This window comes from Haliaeetus albicilla, chromosome W (assembly GCF_947461875.1).
Source record: "Haliaeetus albicilla chromosome W, bHalAlb1.1, whole genome shotgun sequence".
Lineage (NCBI taxonomy): Eukaryota > Metazoa > Chordata > Aves > Accipitriformes > Accipitridae > Haliaeetus > Haliaeetus albicilla.
This window is the reverse complement of record NC_091515.1, coordinates 31,399,523-31,420,222: the sequence shown is the minus strand read 5'-3', so window position 1 is coordinate 31,420,222 and position 20,700 is coordinate 31,399,523. Positions and strand designations below refer to the sequence as shown.

At 44.7% G+C, this 20,700-nt stretch overlaps 1 long non-coding RNA gene across 1 annotated transcript in view; it reads left to right on the top strand.

Moving 5' to 3' along the window:
• Nucleotides 1–1,943: 1,943 nt before the first annotated feature.
• The window catches only part of LOC138683487 (uncharacterized), a 162,351-nt gene continuing 143,594 nt past the window's right edge, over nt 1,944–20,700 (top strand). The window contains exon 1 of the long non-coding RNA XR_011323002.1: nt 1,944–2,289. This is a non-coding gene — a long non-coding RNA (uncharacterized lncRNA). The remainder of the gene's footprint in view (nt 2,290–20,700) is intronic.

Genomic DNA, 20,700 nt, shown 5'->3' with positions numbered 1-20,700 from the left:
AGGATAGAGTTACTTTTCTTTCCAGTAGCTGGCATTGTCTTATGTTTTGGATTTAGTATAAGAATGTTGATAACACACTGATGTTTTCAGTTGTTGCTAAGCAGCGTTTATACTAAGTCAAGGATTTTTCAGCTTCTCATGCCCAGCCAGCAAGAAGGCTGGAGGGGCATAAGAAGTTGGGAGGGTATTACGGATGCACAATTAACCAAATCCAACAGGTGTTAAAACTCAGATTTATTCTTCAGCAAAAGTTAGTTAGAAGTCCGGTAACATTCTATAAAACCACAGGCTCAATGATGTAAAGAGAATTAATACTACACGGCTGACTTAAGAATCCCCAAGATTTAAAGTGATGGCTCAAAATGCGCATATCACTCACCTAAAAGCTGAGGGCTTTCTCCCTCGAGGAGTTACCTCGGACAGTGCCCTGCCCCGACCTGAGGGGGAGTCCCCGACCACAGACCCACTGCTCCGAGGAGGACTGATTCCAACATGTCCTCCGGCGGGACCCCGTTTATACCCCTGTCGAATCTGACCTGTGGTCATTTAATCCCTATTGGCCAGTTCAAATTTCAACCTGAGGCCTCCAGGGTTTCCTTTTCCTTCTCCCTGATTGGAGAAGTTTTCTTTCCTGCTGGCGGGATGGGGGATGGGGGTTGGGGGAGGGGAGTGTACCACCAGAGGGGACACAGCCAGGACAGCTGACCCAAAGTGGCCAAAGGAATATTCTATACTATGTGATGTCATGCCTAGTATATAAACTGGGGAGAGTTTGCCAGGAGGGGCAAATTGCTGCTCAGGAACTAACTGGGCATCGGTCAGCAAGCGGTGAGCAATTGCGTTATGCATCACTTGTTTTGTATATTCCCATTCTTTTATTATTCTTATTGTCATTTTATTATTGTTATTGTTATCATTATCAGTTTCTTCCTTTCTGTCCTATTAAACTGTTCTTATCTCAACCCACAAGTTTTACCTTTTTTCTTCCAATTGTCTCCCCCATCCCACTGGGTGGGGGGAAAGTGAATGAGCGGCTGTGTGGTGGGTAGTTGCTGGCTGGGGTTAAACCATGACACTTGTAGGCTTTATTTGGTTGTTTATGGAAACAAAGTTTCAGGGCTACACTTTCCTAGCGCATAATGACAAAAGCTGTGATGGTTACTTTGCTATTAGTCAGCTTCTAAAGGAAAAAATGGATGTGCAGTTAATCACACAAGGTGGTAAACTCATGTGCATAGAAGTACCCAGCCTGAGTATGCATTTCATAGACTCTTGAAAGTTTTTACCCAGCCTTCCTTCCCCAAGCATTCAAGGGTTTCAAACGTTATTTCCCCCATTTTTTCAACACTGCTGATGACCTACTTTGGAATGGTCAAAGCAGAGGTGTACCTGCCTCATGGGCTCTTTTCCCCTGTGCTTCCCGTGAGAGTAAATGTCAAGCTATTGTTTCCTTTGTGCCACACTTGTGCTGAAACCTGTCCATCCCTCTGTACCCACAGTGATGAAGAAAGAGCCCTTGTAGGCAGCTGGTGTTCCTCAGAATTGAACAAGGCTCTGGAGAAAGGCTACAGGGTTGGTAAAATCTGAGGCTTGGCATTTTGAACAGAGGGGTGACAGTCTTTTCTCAGATTATATAAAACTCCACCTCCACCAGAAGCAAGAAGCTTCAGGCTACCCAGCCTGGTGCTCAGATGCTGACAAAAAAGCTAAATACTGATATAGAGAACGAACTGCTAATTGCTTAATGATTGTCTCTCTGTAACTTTACATACCAAAGACTGGTGTTTGTCAAGGATTAAGCCTGTCAGAGACTGGTACTTGGGAGTGATGAGCAAGAAGGAACCATGAACAATCACAAAACTTAATTAAATGTTTGATAAATTTACGATCTTGTCGAGAAGGCTCAAGTAGAGGCCTTGCTTGAATAGATAGGGCCAGAAAAGATAAGAACTCCTGCCTTTGTTCTCGTCCTTGTAGATAATTTAGCTTAAACTAGCCATATGGTTTTACATCACTAATGAAAACTTAGATAATAAGAGCACTAACAAGCACTGATGTATCAAAACAAGTAAAAGACCATACTGCACAGAATCACCTGAGGAGGGTCAAATAGCAGACAAGTGAGGAAGACTATGGAAGATCACCAGAGACCTTCAATGGGCCTGCGTAAAGGACATTTGCATATGCTAATAGTTTCCCGGAAAACTAATGAATATGTATAATATTTCTTGGAAATCTAGTGAATATGTATGTAGAACATGTACTTAACCTGCACAATTAGACCTGACGGTGTGCACGATGGGTGGAGCGATCCCCCGTGCATCCAGCGCTGCCAATAAAGAATACCTACTTAATAGTTAATCAAACTATTGAGTTAATTTCTTTGAATCAATACATTGAAGATTACAGGCAGAAGGATGTAGTTTTGCAGCCTGACAAACGCCAAATTGCCAAACTGTTTTTAAATTCTCTGTGGGGAAAATTTGGACAGAGATCCAACCTACCCAACATCACTATAATAAGAGAACCAGACAAATTTTATAGTTAACTCTTTTCTCCCCTTTATGATGCATCCTCTTGTGATTTTGCTGATTAGGACATAGCCACTGTCTTGTGGTAGTGTTACTGATTTGTTATTAGTTAGAATTAATTTTAATAGGAATATGGAACTATAAGAAATATTTTAGCAAAATTATGTATTGCATTCTATATATTTAACCAACAACTAACAGCTGCTGTGAAATCCCCTGTGTAGCCCTGTACCAAGGCCGGAGGAATTGGTTAAAATCATCTAGTAGGAACATTTAGAACTTAGATAACAGATGTCAGAATTTCAACTTAATAGGAACTTAGGAACTTAAGAAAATGTATTATGTGTAACTATAAGAATTCGAGTATTGTCTGAAATCAGTTAACCACGGAAGCTTTGGTAAAGATTTACTTCGATCTAATTAACGAGAATTCCAATCAGTAGAGTTAAGTGAGATTAACCAATGATTGTTTTAGTATAAGAATATTGATAAGGTGGTGTGACTGAGGGCCAATCACTAGAAACGTTAAATTCAAGAATTAACATTGAATGTACTTTATGTAAATCTAATACATGATGGCGAAAATCGTACTGCGCAGAATCACATAAGAGAGGTCAACTATCGGACAAAGTGAGGAAGACTATGGAAGACCACCAGAGGGCTTCTGAAGACCACCAGAGACCTTCACTGCGCCTGCGTAAAGGACATTTACATATGCTAAGAACTTCCCAGAAATCTAATGAATATGTATGAGTAAGTTTAATATAAGGTGTATGATTTTGCTGTTCAGGTGTGCGTGGTTCGTGAGAGGACTCGCCCGCGCACCCGGCCGTCAATAAAGAAGTGTCTGCTTATCTACACTACATTGGTGTTGATAAGTTCTTTATTCCGAGTTTTTCGGTAACAGTAGCATGCCAAAAGACACGTGACCCTGGAAAACAATACTAACATTTTTATAGCTTGATTCACCACTGCATATGCACACCTAGAGCTTTACAATCTCTTAGATGCCCTGCAAAACCATTGCTTTTATCATGACACAGTCTCTATGATATTTGTGAATCATCTGGGTGACTGTAACCCCAGCCTCTTAAAAGATATACTTTGAAACTCAGAAAAGTAATTCTCTTTATTGAATACTATAACTTTGGTATCAATTTGCTGTTCTCGTTTCACAGTAAGTCTGAATCGTCTTTCAACTTTTAGTATACATCTGCAATCCTTATTGCCATAATATTTATGGTGTTTAATACCTAAGTTGTTCATTTGCTGCAAACTATCAGCTTTTGGAACCTATACAATTTGGTGTACATTTAAAGATAAATATAACCATGAAGATGACAGTATTTCCCAGAACTGTGTGGTTCCAGTCTTGCACAGTGTTTATCTCCAGAAGAAAAGTTCAGTCCAGCTTAGTATCTTTTTTTTTTTTCACAAGATAATATAATATTAATTAGGCCTCAAACCCATGAGTGATTCTATTCTGCTCTAAGACCTAGGTTTCATACCTTAGTCCAAATTTCTGTGGTTGAAAGCAGTTGCATGTAATATAAATTAAAATATCTGAAAGATCTCTTAAAACAGAAAATGCTAAAGTTGGCATTGAACATCATGAGGGCATAATGTAACAGAGCTTGTGAAGATTGTGACCTTTTGTGTAACTTATAAGATAGTTATGCTGAACATATTTCAGGCACAGTTTATGAGAAATTTGTCCTATAAACATAGAAACTGTGGGAAAACAAGGCTTACATGGCTCCATTTCATTATTTCAATAGGTAGTAATGAAATGTGTGTGCTGCAACAAATACTTGGCATGCATTAGATAACAAAAACATTGCAAGTATGGTTAAGGTGAAAAGGGGAGAATAAAACCACATGCAAATACTGGCTAGTTTGACTGTGGGCTTATATTTGACAACAATGTTGCTTAAACCATGAGTTAGCTACCATTCCCAGACCATTTACTGCATAGTGCTAGTACAGCTGTTTGTGTAGCTGAAATGAGAATCAAATAATTTGCTTAAAAAGAGAAAATCCTGATTATATTTCAGCCAGATCAGTTCCCTGATTTAGTCTGTGCAGACCAGATGTGCCAGCAGCACAATGCAATGTGAGGATCACTTCAACTAGTACTGCTCTCAGAAGAGGTATTCACAGAACCAGTGTCGGAATGTTACAAATATTCTGATAAGTTAAAAATTTTATATAAGCTGGGTTTGATCAAAAGGTAAAGATTGTAGAATATAGGGGTTTGAAGCTCACAATGTAGTCATCGAAACTTAGGAACATACAAAATGTGCTGTATACAGTCATAAGAAAATAAGTATTCTCTAAAATTAGTTAACCATAGAAACTTGGACCGATTTGTTAGTTTGTAGTGTTTTGTCCTAAGAAACTAAGAGAGATCATTATGGACCTTAGTTCTGTTGCTTAGAAACCCCACTTTGCTCAAGATTCCAGTTAATGGAATTAAGTAAGATTAACCAATGAAGGTTTTAGTATAAGAATATTGAAAAGGTGGTGTGACTGAGGGCCAATCACTAGAAATGTTAAATTCAAGAATTAACATTGAATGTACTTTTATGTAAATCTAATACATGATGGCGAAAATCATACTGCGCAGAATCACATAAGAGAGGTCAACTATTGGACAAAGTGACGAAGACTATGGAAGACCACCAGAGACTTCACTGCGCCTGCGTAAAGGGACATTTACATATGCTAATGATTTATCGGACAGTTGATGATTATGTATGACATTTCCCAGAAATTTAGTGAATATGTATAACAGGTGTGTATTTAACCTGCATGATTAAACCAGACAGGTGCACACACTAGGTGGAGTGATCCCCTGTGTGCCCAGCGCTGCAATAAAGAAGTGCCTGCTTCTTAACTTCTCATTGCTGTTAAGGAGTTTTATTCCGGATTTCAGCAACAGGAACAGAAACAAACATTTCATTTGTTTTTATCAAAAGGGACACCAAGTAGACAGTTCACTGCCTTGAACTTGGTCACCTAAACAGATTCACCATTAGCCCAATATCTTGCAAATACCACAACATTTAAAAAATATCAGGTGAAAAAGTTTATGATAAAACCCACTCACCTGAATAGTTGAACAACACCAAAATTTCTTCAAATCATTCAAAGTTTCTATATTTACCTTCTTTTGGAAGGTCCAGAAGTTGATCACCACCAAAACATTTTAATCCAATATAGCATTCAAACATGGGCTGAGCTAGCAATATCAGTATCATCACTATAGAGAAATAGTAGAGTGTTTCATTCAGTAATAGTTTCCTTTACACTTCTCTCTCTCCCTCAAAAAAAGTGAAAGAATATTAAAAACCCCCAGGAACTGTATTGCAACACTGAAAGAAAAGTTATTTCTTACATTCATAGATAGACTCCATGCTCCAGTGCAGTGCAATAGCAATACTGCTCTCACTCACCCAGTATACGCAAGGCTGTTTCAAAAGAACTGCCACGGAGCAGCAACTTCAGAATGTTTCCAAAAGAGTTGGAAACAGACCCTAGAATTAGAGATTCCTTTAGTGAAACTCTTATGACTTTGTTATTTTGTTTCAAAACTAAGCTTTTAAAACTGTTGGAGACATGACAGGACAAGAACATATAGCTACTGTAAGATTCTTAGTCAAGTTTTAATTTAATAAAAATATCACATTATTTCTATCAAAATTTCTTAAACATTTTGTAAGGGGGTATGTGGAAGGACAGTGTCTGCTCCTTTAAGGGTATCTGGTCAAAAGAGCAATAAACAAGAACATCCAGAGTCAAATCTAAGCAACAAATGATAAGGGAGGCAGTGATGAGAACAAACCTGGTCAGTCACACTAATTGGTAAGGATATGAGGAGTGTGAGAATGTTTATTTTTTCAGTTGGGTGCATAAGGGAAGGGAGGGAGACAAATACACAGAGACATAAAACCTGACCAATTAGCATTAACAAAGACAATAACAAGAAACAAACCTAGTCAGTCGTACTAATTGATGGGATAGCAAGAAACTGCAGGAAAACCTGGACTTTGCAACTGATAAGGATGCAAACCTGAGGGTCCAGGACATTGGAGGAGGGTCAGTGGAACTGTGCCAACTGATGAGGCAATGTGCAGGGGAAGGGGGAGCAGGGAGGAACAAAGAGGGAGGGAGACAGAAAGGGGCCAGTCACATGTAAAACAGGACCAGTCAGTACACTTGTCTGACTGAGCCCTGTGCCTGATTACCAGTCTAGCCTGTCTCCTTATTCAATCTTTTATTAACTATCTTTGTGCGTAATCTCACTCGTGTGTGTGTGTGTGTGTGCGTGCTGCAGGGACTAAGTGCCAGATACTGGTGGGACCTGTATGTGTGTGAGTGGAATTTGGTGCTAGCTACTGGAGTCAGACCAGGGGTGTAGACTCCCCTGGCCTGTGGAGTATATAGAAATATAAAGGAGTGTACAAATATGTATAAATATATATTTTATTTATTTGTACACAGATACACTTTGTATATTTATATATATATATCATTTATATAAACATATTAATATATGTAAATGTTGGGGGTTGATCTTGGCTGGCTGCCAGGTGCCCATGAAGCTACTCTGTCAGTCCCCCTCCTCAACAAGACAGGGGGACCTCAGCCTTATGTGGTATTACTGATATGATTGCTGGGGTACAGGTGATCTGTAGGGTATGGCGTTCGGAAGATCTCACGATGTCACGGAAAGATGGAGGGTTAGTCGCAGCCCTATGACGTATCTGTAATCCCGCCTACCCTTGTTAGTATAAAAGGAATTGACTGCGCAATAAAAGGCGGAAGTGGGCGCTCACACTGTGTGTGTTATCTGTCTCTTTCCCTGGTCCGGGCCGACCAGTGATCTAGTCGCAGCACCTTGATATGTAGCGAACGCAACATAGTGGTGACCCCGACGTGATCGGTCGCACAGGCCACGATGGAACTTGCGCAAGTGATTAAGGTATTAAAGGTATTGGCTGATGAGGTGGGTGCCCGCGGTCGATTAGGAAGGGCCCCACGGGCGAATGCATCCTATGGATGCTGCGCTGGGGAGACATTGGGTCTCCTAGAGAAGTTTTAAGCCCTCCCAAATGGGGAGAGATTCGGGAGTCTTTGCTCCAATCTGCGCTCTCAGGCGAGGGCGGAGCTGCTGAACGATTGCAAAGTTGGGGAAAGGTGGAGAAGGTGGTCGCGGCAGGACGGGAGGCTGGGGCGTGCTGGTTGGCGGCGCGAGCTGCTTTGTTTGCGGATGAAGCGCCGCCTCAGGAACAGCGGGAGATAGTGCCCTCGGGGACAGTGAGTCAGACTCAGACGGAGTGGGCGGCCGTGGAGCGGGGTTCACAGAGCGGTCCTTCTCTGATTGAGGGCATGGACACGGAGGGTACGGCAGAGACGGAGGTTTTCCCTGTAGGGACGGCACCAGCGGGGACGGATGTGCCCCCTCCGCAGTATCCATGGGAGGAGTTGAGGCGGGTGGTTCGGAAGGACTTAGAGGAATGCCTCTTGGACTGGGTTCCAGGCAAGGATGTCAAGGGAGATTTATACCGTCAGTTGAGAGAGTGGGAGGAACGGCCACCCGCGGAGGGGATAACTGGGAGGCAGCGGGGGTTGGAGACTGTGGCAGAGGAGGAAACACCCCCCCGCGGGGGAAATCAGGCGCCCTTGCCGGGAGAGCGGACTGAGCCTCCTGAGCCTTTGCCTGAGCCTATGCCTGCTGAGCCGTCATCTGCACCCCCTCTGGCGCTTCCTCCGGCCCCTCCCTTTCCGCCCCCCCCTCCGCCCACTTGCAGCGGCGCGTGTCAGCCGGCCATGGAATGGCCGCTGCCAGCCGCGGCCGCGGCCGGCCCCCGGGCAGAACCATCCGCGCCCCCGCCACCGTCCTTTAATCCATCCCGCCTCTCGGAACCAGAGACGGTGAAACCAACTGCGCCCGCGATAGACGCGGAGCCGCCTGCAGTAGCCGCTGCAGACGAGAGGGAGAGGCATTGGAGGGGAGTAAAAAAAAATGCCCTTGTGGACGGGACTATGCTCCAAGCATTCCCAGTTGTTGTACAAAATAATGGACAAAAAAGATGGGAGGCGTTTGACTGGAAAGTCCTTGAGAAATTAAAGACTGCTGTGAGTCAATACGGAATCTGCTTATTGATAAAGCCAGTAAGAAACCCTCGGTCAAGTGTTTTAATTGTGGTAAACTTGGACACGTTAGGAGCCAATGTAGAGTTTCTGCTAACAAAAAGACGGTGCAACAGTTGTAAGAAAGATAGCCATACCACCAAGAATGCAGGAAGAAGGGAAACTTTACACCGAGCGCCAAGGCCCCTCGCGCGATGACACAAATGCAAGGGGTTTGGGCTGCCAGCCCTCAGGCAGCCTCGCAACTACCAGAACCGCCGCTGCAGGAAGCTCCGGAGTGGACACGGAAACCGCAGTACACGTTCAACATAAAGGGACCATTGGGGTTTGGGCTTAGTGCATTTTTAATGGGGCGATCTTCAACAACTCTAAAAGGAATCCTGGTAGTCCCAGGGCTTATTGATGCAGATTTTTGTGGGACTGTGAAAATTATGATTCATGTTTTAATCCCTCCTGTTTCTATTCCTAAAGGTACCAGAATAGCACAATTAGTTCCATTCAGGTCATGTGTTCCGAACCCAGGTGAAGTACAACATGGAGATGGTGGATTCGGCTCCACAGGGGAACCGCAGGTATACTTTGCCATGGACATAACAAGAGGTAAACCAGAAAAGGTAGTGCAATTGGAAGGGCCTGACGGAGTTATCGTCAAGAAACCGATGACAATCGATACAGGAGCTGATGTTACGATTATTTCACGATATATTTGGCCTCCATCATGGCCATTGATCAATCCAAATTTTGGCATTGCAGGGATAGGGGGCACACAAGCCACCTTAGTAATTCTGCTACCCATTACCCATTTGTGTTCCCCGACGGTGAACATGTCACGACACGTCTGTATGTCATGACTACCCCAACTGAATTGTTTGGCCTCATAGGCTGTGATTTATTGAGCCAAATGAAGGCAATGTTAGTGACCCATCCTTTTTAGGAGTGGTCACTGAGGGGCAGCCAATCCTGAAAATTAGCTGGAAAACAGATGAGCCTGTTTGGATTGATCAGTAGCCGCTAAATTCTGAAAGGCTGCTAAAAATACAAGAGTTAGTTGAGGACCAATTGAGAGCGGGACATGTTGTTCCTTCTACTAGTCCATGGAATACACCAATATTTACCATTCCCAAGAAAAGTGGGAAATGGAGACTGTTACATGACCTCAGAGCTGTGAATGCAGTGATGCACACTATGGGAGCCCTGCAGCCAGGTTTGCCGTCTCCAGTTATGCTTCCAGAAGAATGGGATTTGTTAATTATAGATCTAAAGGATTGTTTTTTCACCATTCCCTTGCACCCAGATGACGCTGAACGGTTCGCCTTTTCGGTACCATCGATTAACAAGGCAGAGCCCTATAAGAGATACCATTGGGTCGTGTTACCGCAATGAATGTGCAATTCCCCCACAATGTGTCAGGTGTATGTGGCCTGGGCATTAGAGCCTGTAAGAAAGCAGTTTCCTCAGTTGATTATTTATCATTATATGGATGACATTTTGATAGCGGGAAGGAACTTGCCACAGGATGAAATTTTAACTCAATTGCAGGACATCTTAAGCCATCGCGGAGTAATAATTGCTCCTGAAAAGGTGCAAAAGGCAGCACCTTGGAAGTATTTGGGGTGGCACATAGATGCTAGCAATGTCAAACCTCAGAAGGTTCAAATAACATGAGAAATTTCAACGGTACATGATGTCCAGAAGCTTGTGGGAGATATCCAGTGGGTGCGGAATTTTTGCAGTATCACTAATAACGATATGGCCCCTCTGGTAGAACTCTTAGGTACGAGCGCACGTGCAGATGAGAAACGGGAAATGACAGAGCTGACCAATTGGTTGCAGCGGCATGGGAGCCTCCTCCAGGGAATCGTTTTCAACAAGCACGGCAATCACATGCGTTCTTGCACCAACCCGCTAGGATGTTAGCAAAGCAATTTGACTTACCACTCACTGATGCCCAAGGTATCGTTAAAGCATGCCCCAATTGTCAAAAGGAAGAGCTGGGCTTGGGCTGTGGGGTTAACCCACGAAGTCTTTTGCCATTGCAGTTGTGGCAAATGGATGTCACCCATGTCACGTGGTTTGGTGCAAAGCGTTATGTGCATGTGTGTATTGATACCTATCCTGCTGCCATGTGGGCCACGGCACAAACTGGAGAAAAGGCCTTACATGTTGAACGACATCTTCACGCTTCTTTTGCAGTGCTGGGTGTGCCTAAAGAAATTAAGACGGACAATGGCCCAGCCTATGGTCCTACACGATTTGCTCAATTTTGTAATTTGTGGGGAATTCACCATGGTACGGGTATTCCACATCTTCCCACAGGACAGGCTATTGTCGAACGGGCCAACAAGCCTTAAAGAGCATGCTGCAAAAACAAAAGGGGGGAACCCAGGGCTTACTCCCAGAGGAACGATTGGCCAAAGCCTTATTTGTGCTAAATTATCTTAGATTGACAGGTGATCACAAAGACCCACGAATGGTAGTGCATCATGCTCTTTTACAGGCGGAAAGGACGCAACAAAGTACAGAAATCATGGTAACGTATAAGGACCCAGAATCTGGGAAATGGTGCGGACCAGCAGAAGTAAAACTTACTGGGAGAGGGTATATGTGTCTGCTTACAGATCGAGGCCTTCGCTGGATCCCGGCTAAGTGGCTCGAGCCATGGCTTCACACTGATGCTGGACCCGGAATTGTCCCAATGGCAACTGGCACGGCACCGGCGGGTGCTGGAGCCACTGATCCGACAGATTCTGGCTAATAGAGTATTACACTTTAGAGGACTAGCGGACATTGAGTCCTTCAGGGAGGTTTTTAGAACAGCGTGCCTTATTGTATATAGAACTTGCTTTAGGTAAAAGGTGTGTTAAGCATAATTTGGTTAAACATAGTGTGATTACGGGAGGACAGTGTGGGGTAAACGTAAAAGTTAGTTAAAGCCAAAATTAGGGGTAAGGTCTATTTCCATTAATAACCTGGGAACGAGGTTGATTGTGTTTCCACAGATACAGGCCCACGACGGACTCCTGTTGAATTTGCACGGCCATCATCATCTGGAGCATCATAGATGGTGTGGCAATATGAATACCACCTCAGTCAAAAACTAATGTATAGGTCACCTTGGCTAACATAACAGGTCAAGATTCTCTGTGCACCGCAACCGCATCATAAAGCCCACAAACCAATAGACAAGATGGCTATGACTCGTGCAGCGCGCCTGGCCAGCGAGTGCACGCGTCATAGATTGCAACCGAGGCAGACTTTTGGCACCCGCTGGCCACGTGTGCTAAAACCCGTTCCTCTGCAAATGTATAGATACCGGGATTTTCCGAAGAGCATCGGGCTGGTGTACGGTGAGGCCATTGTTGCCTCTGTGGGGACGCCCACGGAAAGCTGGCACCTACCAATTGCTGGGCTGAGTTCGTGGAGCAAGATGACACAAGAATATATGGATGGTTCATCTTCCTCATAGTCCTCATTGTTCGGGTCATTAGGGGTAACGGGTTGGCTTAAAGAATTATGGGCATTATTGTAGTTATTGTGAATTTAGTTATTGTAATAATTTTACCTTGTCCAGCTTGTTAAGTAAAAATGGCATCCCTTATAATAGCACTGGCCAGGCCATTGTAGAACGAGCACATTGAACTTTAAAGACCTTACTCGATCGGCTTAGGGAGGGGGAGCAGGAGGAGCCCTCCTGGTTACAAGATAACACACCTGCTCTCCGTACACAGTGTCTTCTGTTAACTGGGTTAACTTCATTAAATCAGACAGTTCGAGGGGACTTGGAAGAGACGGCGGCGCAACGACACTTTACGAACACGGAAGAGAAAGGTCCTTACCCATTGGTCCGTGTGCGTGACCTTCAGACACACCAATGAGATGGGCCGTTTGAGTTGCGTTGTCTCGGGCGAGGGTATGCCTGTGTACAGACACCTGAAGGGCTACTGAAATGGGTTCCTAGTCGTATGGTTCGTCCTGCCCTAACCTCGTGGTGTTTGAGTGTTTTTCCTTACAGATCGCTGTCATCCTTTCCTGGCTTGTGACACCTTGGGTATCTGCTACAAACTTCTGGCAGTGGATGCAAAGCCAACTGGGGGACCCTGATGTGTATCTGGATGACATCCCTCTCAGAGTCCATCAATACGTGTCTTTATGGGATCCGGCTGTCAGAGCTCGCAGCCAGGAATCCAGGTGCCTCAGACATTAAGCCTTAACATCAGCGCACCAACGATAAACTTTATAGAGTAATAGAAGTAATTCTTTCCAAGCCTTAACTTTCAAGCTACCTCCTGTGTGAATTTCTATAAAGGAGCTCTTTGCTCTGCAGGGTAAATGGGATATTTACGGGTGTTTAAGATAGAGTGTTTCAACTTAGTTGTAGAGATATGTTTATACTCATAGTACTTTACATAGTTATTTCTTTGTGTGGAATTGTTCATAACAATAGAGGCCAACTCGTCATAGGGAGGGGAGAGATGTAGGGTTCGGCGTTCGGAAGATCTCGCGATGTCACGGAAAGTTAGAGGGTTAGTCGCAGCCTTATGATGTGTCTGTAATCCCGCCTACCCTTGTTAGTATAAAAGGAATTGACTGCGCAATAAAAGGCGGAAGTTGGCGCTCACACTGTGTGTGTTATTTGTCTCTTTCCCTGGTCTGGGGTTGACCAGTGATCTAATCGCGGCACCTTGATATGTAGCGAACGCTACAGTGATCTTGAAAAATTTTGCACCCCAAACTCCCCTATAATTATTCGATTCATACTAGTGACACATTGTTTACCTTATATATTCCCTAAGATGAATCATTCTACCTTGATTCCTCTACCTAGTTCCAATTAAGCACGAGCTATTCTAATTAAGCACAAGACTGATAAAGTCTGCATACCAGAACAACCAGAGCTTTGCATTAGGCAAAGCATTGCCAGCAGGTTAAGGGAGGTGATCCTTCCCTCTACTCAGCACTGGTGAAGCCAGTCCTGGGCTCCCCAGTACAAGAGAGACATGGACATACTGGAGAGAATCCAGCACAGGGCCACGAAGATGATTAAGGGACTGAAGCATCTCTCCTATGAGGAAATGTTGAGAGAGCTGGGACTGTTTAGGCTAGAGGAGAGGGCTCGGGGGGGGGGATCTCATCAATGTATATAAATACTTGAAGGGAGGGTGCAGAGAGAATGGAGCCAGGCTCTTTTCAGTGGTGCCCAGTGACAGGACAAGAGGCAATGGGCAGAAATCGAAACACAGGAGGTGCTGTCTGAACATCAGGAAACCCTTTTTTACTGTGAGGGTGACTGAGCGCTGGAACAGGTTGCTCAGTGAGGTTGTGGAATGTCCCTCCTTGGAGATATTCAAAAGCCATTTAGACATAGTCCTGGGCAACTGGATCTAGGTGACCCTGACTGAGCAGAGGTGTTGGACAAGATGACCTCCAGAGGTCCCTTCCACCCTCAACCATTCTGCAATTCTGTGATTCTGTGATTCTGTGATATGAGCCTGGAGAGAAAAGGGGTCCAAAAGACCTGGTTGATATTCAAGGATCACCTTCTCCAAGCTCAAGAGTGGTCCATCCTGACAAGTGGTTTCAGCTGGGATAGAGTTAACTGTCTTCCTAGTCTTGCCGAAAAACTCGGAATAAAGAACTTATCAACACCAATTTAGTGTAGATAAGCAGACACTTCTTTATTGACGGCCGGGTGGGCAGGTGAGTCCTCTCACGAACCATGCACACCTGAACACCAAAACAATACACCTTATATCAAAACTTATTCATGCATATTCATTAGGTTTCTGAGAAAGGTTATACATATTCATTAGGTTTCCAGGAAATCATTAGCATATGTAAATGTCCTTTACGCAGGCGCAGTGAAGGTCTCTGGTGGTCTTCAGGAGTCCTCTGGTGGTCTTTCATAGTCTTCCTCACTCGTCCGCTTTTTGACCTCTCAGGTGTTTCCAAGCAGCAAACTGGTGTCCATAACGGTTTCCTCAGTTTCTAAAACAAACACTACAAGGCTACCAATCTTTGTCAAAGCTTCTGTGGTTAGATGATTTTAAACAATACTTGAATTTTTATGGTTACACATTATACATTTTCTAAGTTCCTAAGTTCCTATGGCTACATTTCAAACTTAACACTCCCATACCTATGCTTCATAATTTCTACTTTTAATCAAACCAAACTCCTTTATAATTAGATTTTAATTTCTTTTATCAAAATATTTGCAACACTAGTAGTGACGTATGGAAAACAGACTCCACAATCAGTGAGATTGTAAAGTAGGTATGTTCATTCAGCGCTGGGCAGCACGGGGGTTAGTCCCACCAAAGTTGTGCGCGCCTGACTCGGCAGTTCGCTTTAAATTTATACAGTCAAGTGTTACATATACATAGAGTTTCACAATACGCCTATACATAGGCATTACCTATCCCCGCTTCATATTAAAATTAGCTCTAGGAAGTCATTTCCATAGTCTCCTCTCAACTGCGCTTGCGCAGTGCCTCCTTATGGTGGTCGTCTGGTGGTCGTGAAGATGAAGGCTGTATGTCTTCTTCACGGTGAACTCTTAACCTTCTGTCCCTGCGCAGACTCAGTTGTCCCTTGGCATTTGTCCAAATCACAAGGTCGGTCTTGGCTGGTTCTTGGAGCCACTGCTGCTTCTTATCAGGGACTATCTCCTGCCCCAGCCAGCCTCAACAATGCAAGCGTTAAACATCACTTCTCATCCCCTTGGGCCATGTCTACCTCTACTGAAATTTCTTTAAATTCATTATAAGCTAGAAAATTATTAAACAATTCCTATCTACATCCATATATCTACTAAGGTTCCTTTGGTTTCCCGTCTCAGTAGCTGGTAGGGTGCTATGTTTTGAGTTCAGTATGAGAAGAATGTTGATAACACTGATGTTTTCAGTTGTTGCTAAGTAGTGTTTAGACTATAGTCAAGGATTTTTCAGCTTCTCATGCCCAGCCAGTGAGAAAGTTGGAGGGGCACAAGAAGTTGGCACAGGACACAGCCAGGGCACCTGACCCAAACTGGCCAACGGGGTATTCCATACTATGTGACGTCCCATCTAGTATAGGAACTGGGAAGTGGGGGCAGGGAATCGCTGCTCGGGGACTAGCTGGGTGTCAGTCGGCGGGTGGTGAGCAATTGCACTGTGCATCATTTGTACATTCCAATCCTTTTATTACTACTGTTGTCATTTTATTAGTGTTATCATTATCATTATTAGTTTCTTCTTTTCTGTTCTATTAAATCGTTCTTATCTCAACCCACGAGTTTTACTTCTTTTTTCCCAATTTTCTCCCCCATCCCACTGGATGGGGGGGAGTGAGTGAGTGGCTGCATGGTGCTTAGTTGCTGGCTGGGGTTAAACCACGACAGTGGGAAATCAAAGAAAGCAAGCAGGAGGCCTGCATGGATGAAGAAGGAGCTCCTAACTGAACTCAGACATAAAAAAGAAGTGTACAGGAGGTGGAAGCAAGAACAGTTGACCCAGGAGGAGTATAGACATGGAAAACCAAGGCCGACCTGGAGTTTAATGTGGCATGGCATGTGAAGGGCAAGAAGAAAGGATGGTACAAGTACATCAACAACAAAAGGAAAACTAGGGAAAACCCACTGCTGAATGGGGCAGGGAAACTGGTGACAAAGGACACAGAAAAGGCCAAGGTACACAATGCCTTCTTTGCCTCGGTCTTTACTGGTAAGACTGGTGTTATGAGCAAAAAGCAGGTCTGGATCCCTCAGGGACAAGGCATGACACTCAGTGAGTGAAAGCTTTGGCTTTAATGAAAGCGTAGCATTACCACAGTGGGAGCCCCAGGACACTGATGCTAGTCAAAATGGGGACCCGACACAGCAGAGCCCTGCTCGGGGGTGAAGCTCAAGGGAAAGCACTGCAGGGGTGGATAATAAAACTTGTGCTGATTAACATATCATACATGTGTAATGTTTTGGTTTGCTCATTAGCAAACTTGCTGATGTAATACAGGTGCTGTTGTCCAAATTCTGAGATCCGCAGCTGGCCACCCTCATTGGCACGCATGCAAAAGTAGGTGCAGATGGGTGGGGAAGTGAACTATCCTGGATTACTGTGACAATGAGATAAGATGTGTTTGGGACTCTACATACTTGGATGGGGGAGGTGAACTATCCTGGGTTACCGTAACAAAGTCTTCTTGCGCCCTATAATTGGCCTTCAGGAAGCCCAGGCTCCTGCAACCAGTGGGAAAGTCTAGAGCAAGGAAGACTTACCCTTGGTGGAGGAGGACCAGGTTAGGGAGCATTTAAACTAACTGGACATACATAAGTCCATGGGCTCTGACAGGTTGCACCCACAAGTGCTGAGGGAGTTGGCCCATGTCATTGCAAGGCCACTAACAATTATCTTTGAAAGGTCATGGTGATTAAGGGAGGTTCCTGAAGACTGGATACCTCATGCCCTGATGCTCTTTCTCCTGATGAGGAAGGCCTTGTTAAATGGGCCCAAGAAAAATTTGGGCACCTAGGTGTGAATGGCACATACAGATGGACTCAAAGCTGGGGCATCCCATGTACCCAGGAAGCCATTTAGGAACTAGTGCAGTGGTGTGCAGTCTGTAAAGTATTGAAAGATAAAAAGTTGTCTCAGCAGCCTTATGGGCAGTTTCAACAAGGCCCTGTTCTTGGCCATACCTGACAATTTAATTACATCTGCCCCTCACCAAAAGCGCAGGGATTACAGTACATATTGGTAGCTGTCAACACATATACTAGTTATGTTGCTGTGTCCCCAGCTACATGTGTGGACCAGAAAGGGACATTGAAAGGCCTGCCATTACTAAGACAGTGGATAGGCCCACACACCTGCATCCAGTCGGACAATGGGTCTCATTTAACAGGCCAAAAGGTACAACAATGGGCTGCTGAGCGTGAAGTACACTGGATACACCAAATAGCTTATCATCCCAGGGGAGCTGGCCTAGCTGAGTGGAGCAATGCCTTACTGAAGGAACAGTTATGTGTACTGATCCCTTCTCACACTCTTCATAACTGGCCAACAGAGCTACAGCAAGCTGCAATGAAATTGAATAGTAAAGCACACTTCCAAGGCTTCCTACCAGCTTCTGTTAGGCAATCAATGCTATGAGGTACAATCCGGGATGCTGACAAAACCTAATGACTCACTGTGAGTCGGAGGCAAGTCCATGTACTGGACTTCTTGAGGGAAAGTCATCCTTGCAGAGCTCCTGGCAAAAGGACCAGGAGCGACATACCTAATCCTACAGGAGCAGGCAGATAGCCCTTATTATATGCCTCAATGTATGCTGTACATAAAATAATGCCTTTGTTTTATCTCACACAGAACCACTATGTGGAGCCTCACACTGCTGCTTTCGCTTGCTGCGTGCTATGTATCAACAAACGTGACATGTTGGATGCTGTCGTGGTTTAACCCCAGGCAGCAACTAAGCACCACGCAGCCACTCACTCACTCCCCCCCATCCAGTGGGATGGGGGAGAAAATCGGGAAAAGAAGTAAAACTCGTGGGTTGAGATAAGAACGGTTTAATAGAACAGAAAAGAAGAAACTAATAATGATAATGATAACACTAATAAAATGACAACAGTAGTAATAAAAGGATTGGAATGCACAAATGATGCGCAGTGCAATTGCTCACCACCCACCGACCGACACCCAGCTAGTCCCCGAGCGGCGATTCCCTGCCCCCACTTCCCAGTTCCTATACTAAATGGGACGTCACATGGTATGGAATACACCGTTGGCCACTTTGGGTCAGGTGCCCTGGCTGTGTCCTGTGCCAACTTCTTGTGCCCCTCCAACTTTTTCACTGGCTGGGCATGAGAAGCTGAAAAATCCTTGACTTTAGACTAAACGCTACTTAGCAACAACTGAAAACATCAGTGTTATCAACATTCTTCTCATACTGAACTCAAAACATAGCACTGTACCAGCTACTAGGAAGACAATTAACTCTATCCCAGCTGAAACCAGGACAGTATCCACCCCTTATTCTATACCATTGATGTCATGCTCAGTTCCCATACATTTAGTTACATTAGTTACATCCTGATCAATCATCACCTTTCCATCCCTTTGAGACATATGAACAATGAGATATATATACATATATATGTATACACACACAGAGATATCATTCCTTTAGTTCATGGGTTATGTTCATAAAACATTCGTTGAGTTCATTCAGTTCCCGACTCTGGGCTCCATCTGCCATACCAGTCTTTCTGGGCAGGAGGGATGGTGCAAAGTCCTCTCAGTCGGTAGAGCAGAATTGGGCTTCAGTGCGGTGTGACGAGCAGGTGACATTTGACGCAGCAGGAGGATGGTGTGCACCGTTGGATTGTTGCATGCTGGAGTCAGTTCTGGTTCCATCACTACTGCGCTTTGCTCAGTTTTATCACAGTTCTTTCTTGCTTGATCCAAGTGATTCTTACTGTAATACCATGGTGTCCTGGGTTCAGCTGGGATAGAGTTAATTTTTTACAGGAACCTGGGAGGTGGGGGGCATAGCCGGGGCAGCTGACCTGAACTAGCCAAGGAGTTATTCCATATCATGTGACATCATGCTCAGTATATAAATGGGGAGCTGGCCGGGGGTGGTCTCGACTTTCGGTGGGGGAAGTGGCGGAGTGTCGGGTCCCGGGTGGTGAGCAGTTGCACTGTGCATCACTCTTTTTGTATACTCTTTCATTAGTACTGTTGTTGTTGTTGTAATTTCTTTGTGTTGTTCCAGTAAACTGCCTTTATCTCAACCCTCGAGGTTCCAGGTTTGTTTTTTTTTCTCTCCTCCGTCTTCCCCCCTATCCCAGCGGAGGGGGGTGGGAGGAGTGAGCGAGCAGCCGAGTGGTCCTTTGTTACCGGCTGGGCTGAAACCACGACAGTCCTTTTTGGCGCCCAACGTGGGGCACGAAGGGTTGAGATAACGACAGATCTGGCCAGAGCGTGTTGAAACAGATTTGTCATACACATTTCTTATACTAGATAAATAGATGTTAGTCACAATGTTGATTCAGCTGTTTACATGGTGGCGTTTTGTAAGTTCTTATATGCTCTATGTATTGCCTGTAGTTGCGTATCTCATCTCTGGGACAGTGATTGGGAGTATCATTTTGCTGTACTGGGCAATGTCGACTTGTGAAATGATTACATCACTGGTCATGAGGTTAAGCTGTTATCTGTATGAGGCAGTGATATCATTTCCATACTTTGGGCGCCTTCTGTCGGATTTTATTGGTAATTACACCCAATCCATGGAGAAGTTAGGGGGGGATACCTCCCCCCGTCTGTTCCCCTCGCTTTTCTCCTTCCGACTAATTACAACAGCTTTCGAGAATTTTGAATATCCTTGGGATGCGAAAGCCAGTGTGCTGTTAGTGCTATGACTCCTGACTATGTTTCAGGTCTTGTCTAGGGCTGCAAAAAGGCTCTTTAAGAGTACCACCCAGAGATCTGCCCCAAAGCTGGATATTCATGGGTGGCATGGCATGTGGGAAGATATGGGCAGGTATCTAGAGAACTTCTCACCTCCAGTGACTTGGAAGTTCACTCCCAAACAACTACAGAACCCTCATGAAGTGATAGAATTTTTGAAAGGAAAATGCTGTGGCTATCCCAGAGACACACAACTCACTACACTGTGCTGAGCCCTGGCCGGTATCTACCAAACCCTGCTTGATATTAGGCAGCATCCTCAGGAGGAAAAGGGGGAAAAGATGGAAAACAGGACAACATGCACCGTGGCTACCCAAACCGTGAAAACAGACACCGTGGCTGTCCCTACCCCGACAACATGCACCGTGGCTACCCAAACCGTGACAACAGACACCATGGCTGCCCCTACCCCGACAACAAGCACCGTGGCTACCCCTATCCTGGTGACAGATACTGCCGCTAAACCAGAGAACCAACCTGTGCCAGTATCAGTCGCCCCTGTACAGAAAAAGAAACACACAAAGAAATCAGTTCACTTAGTGAGAGATGAAAGTGAACCAGGG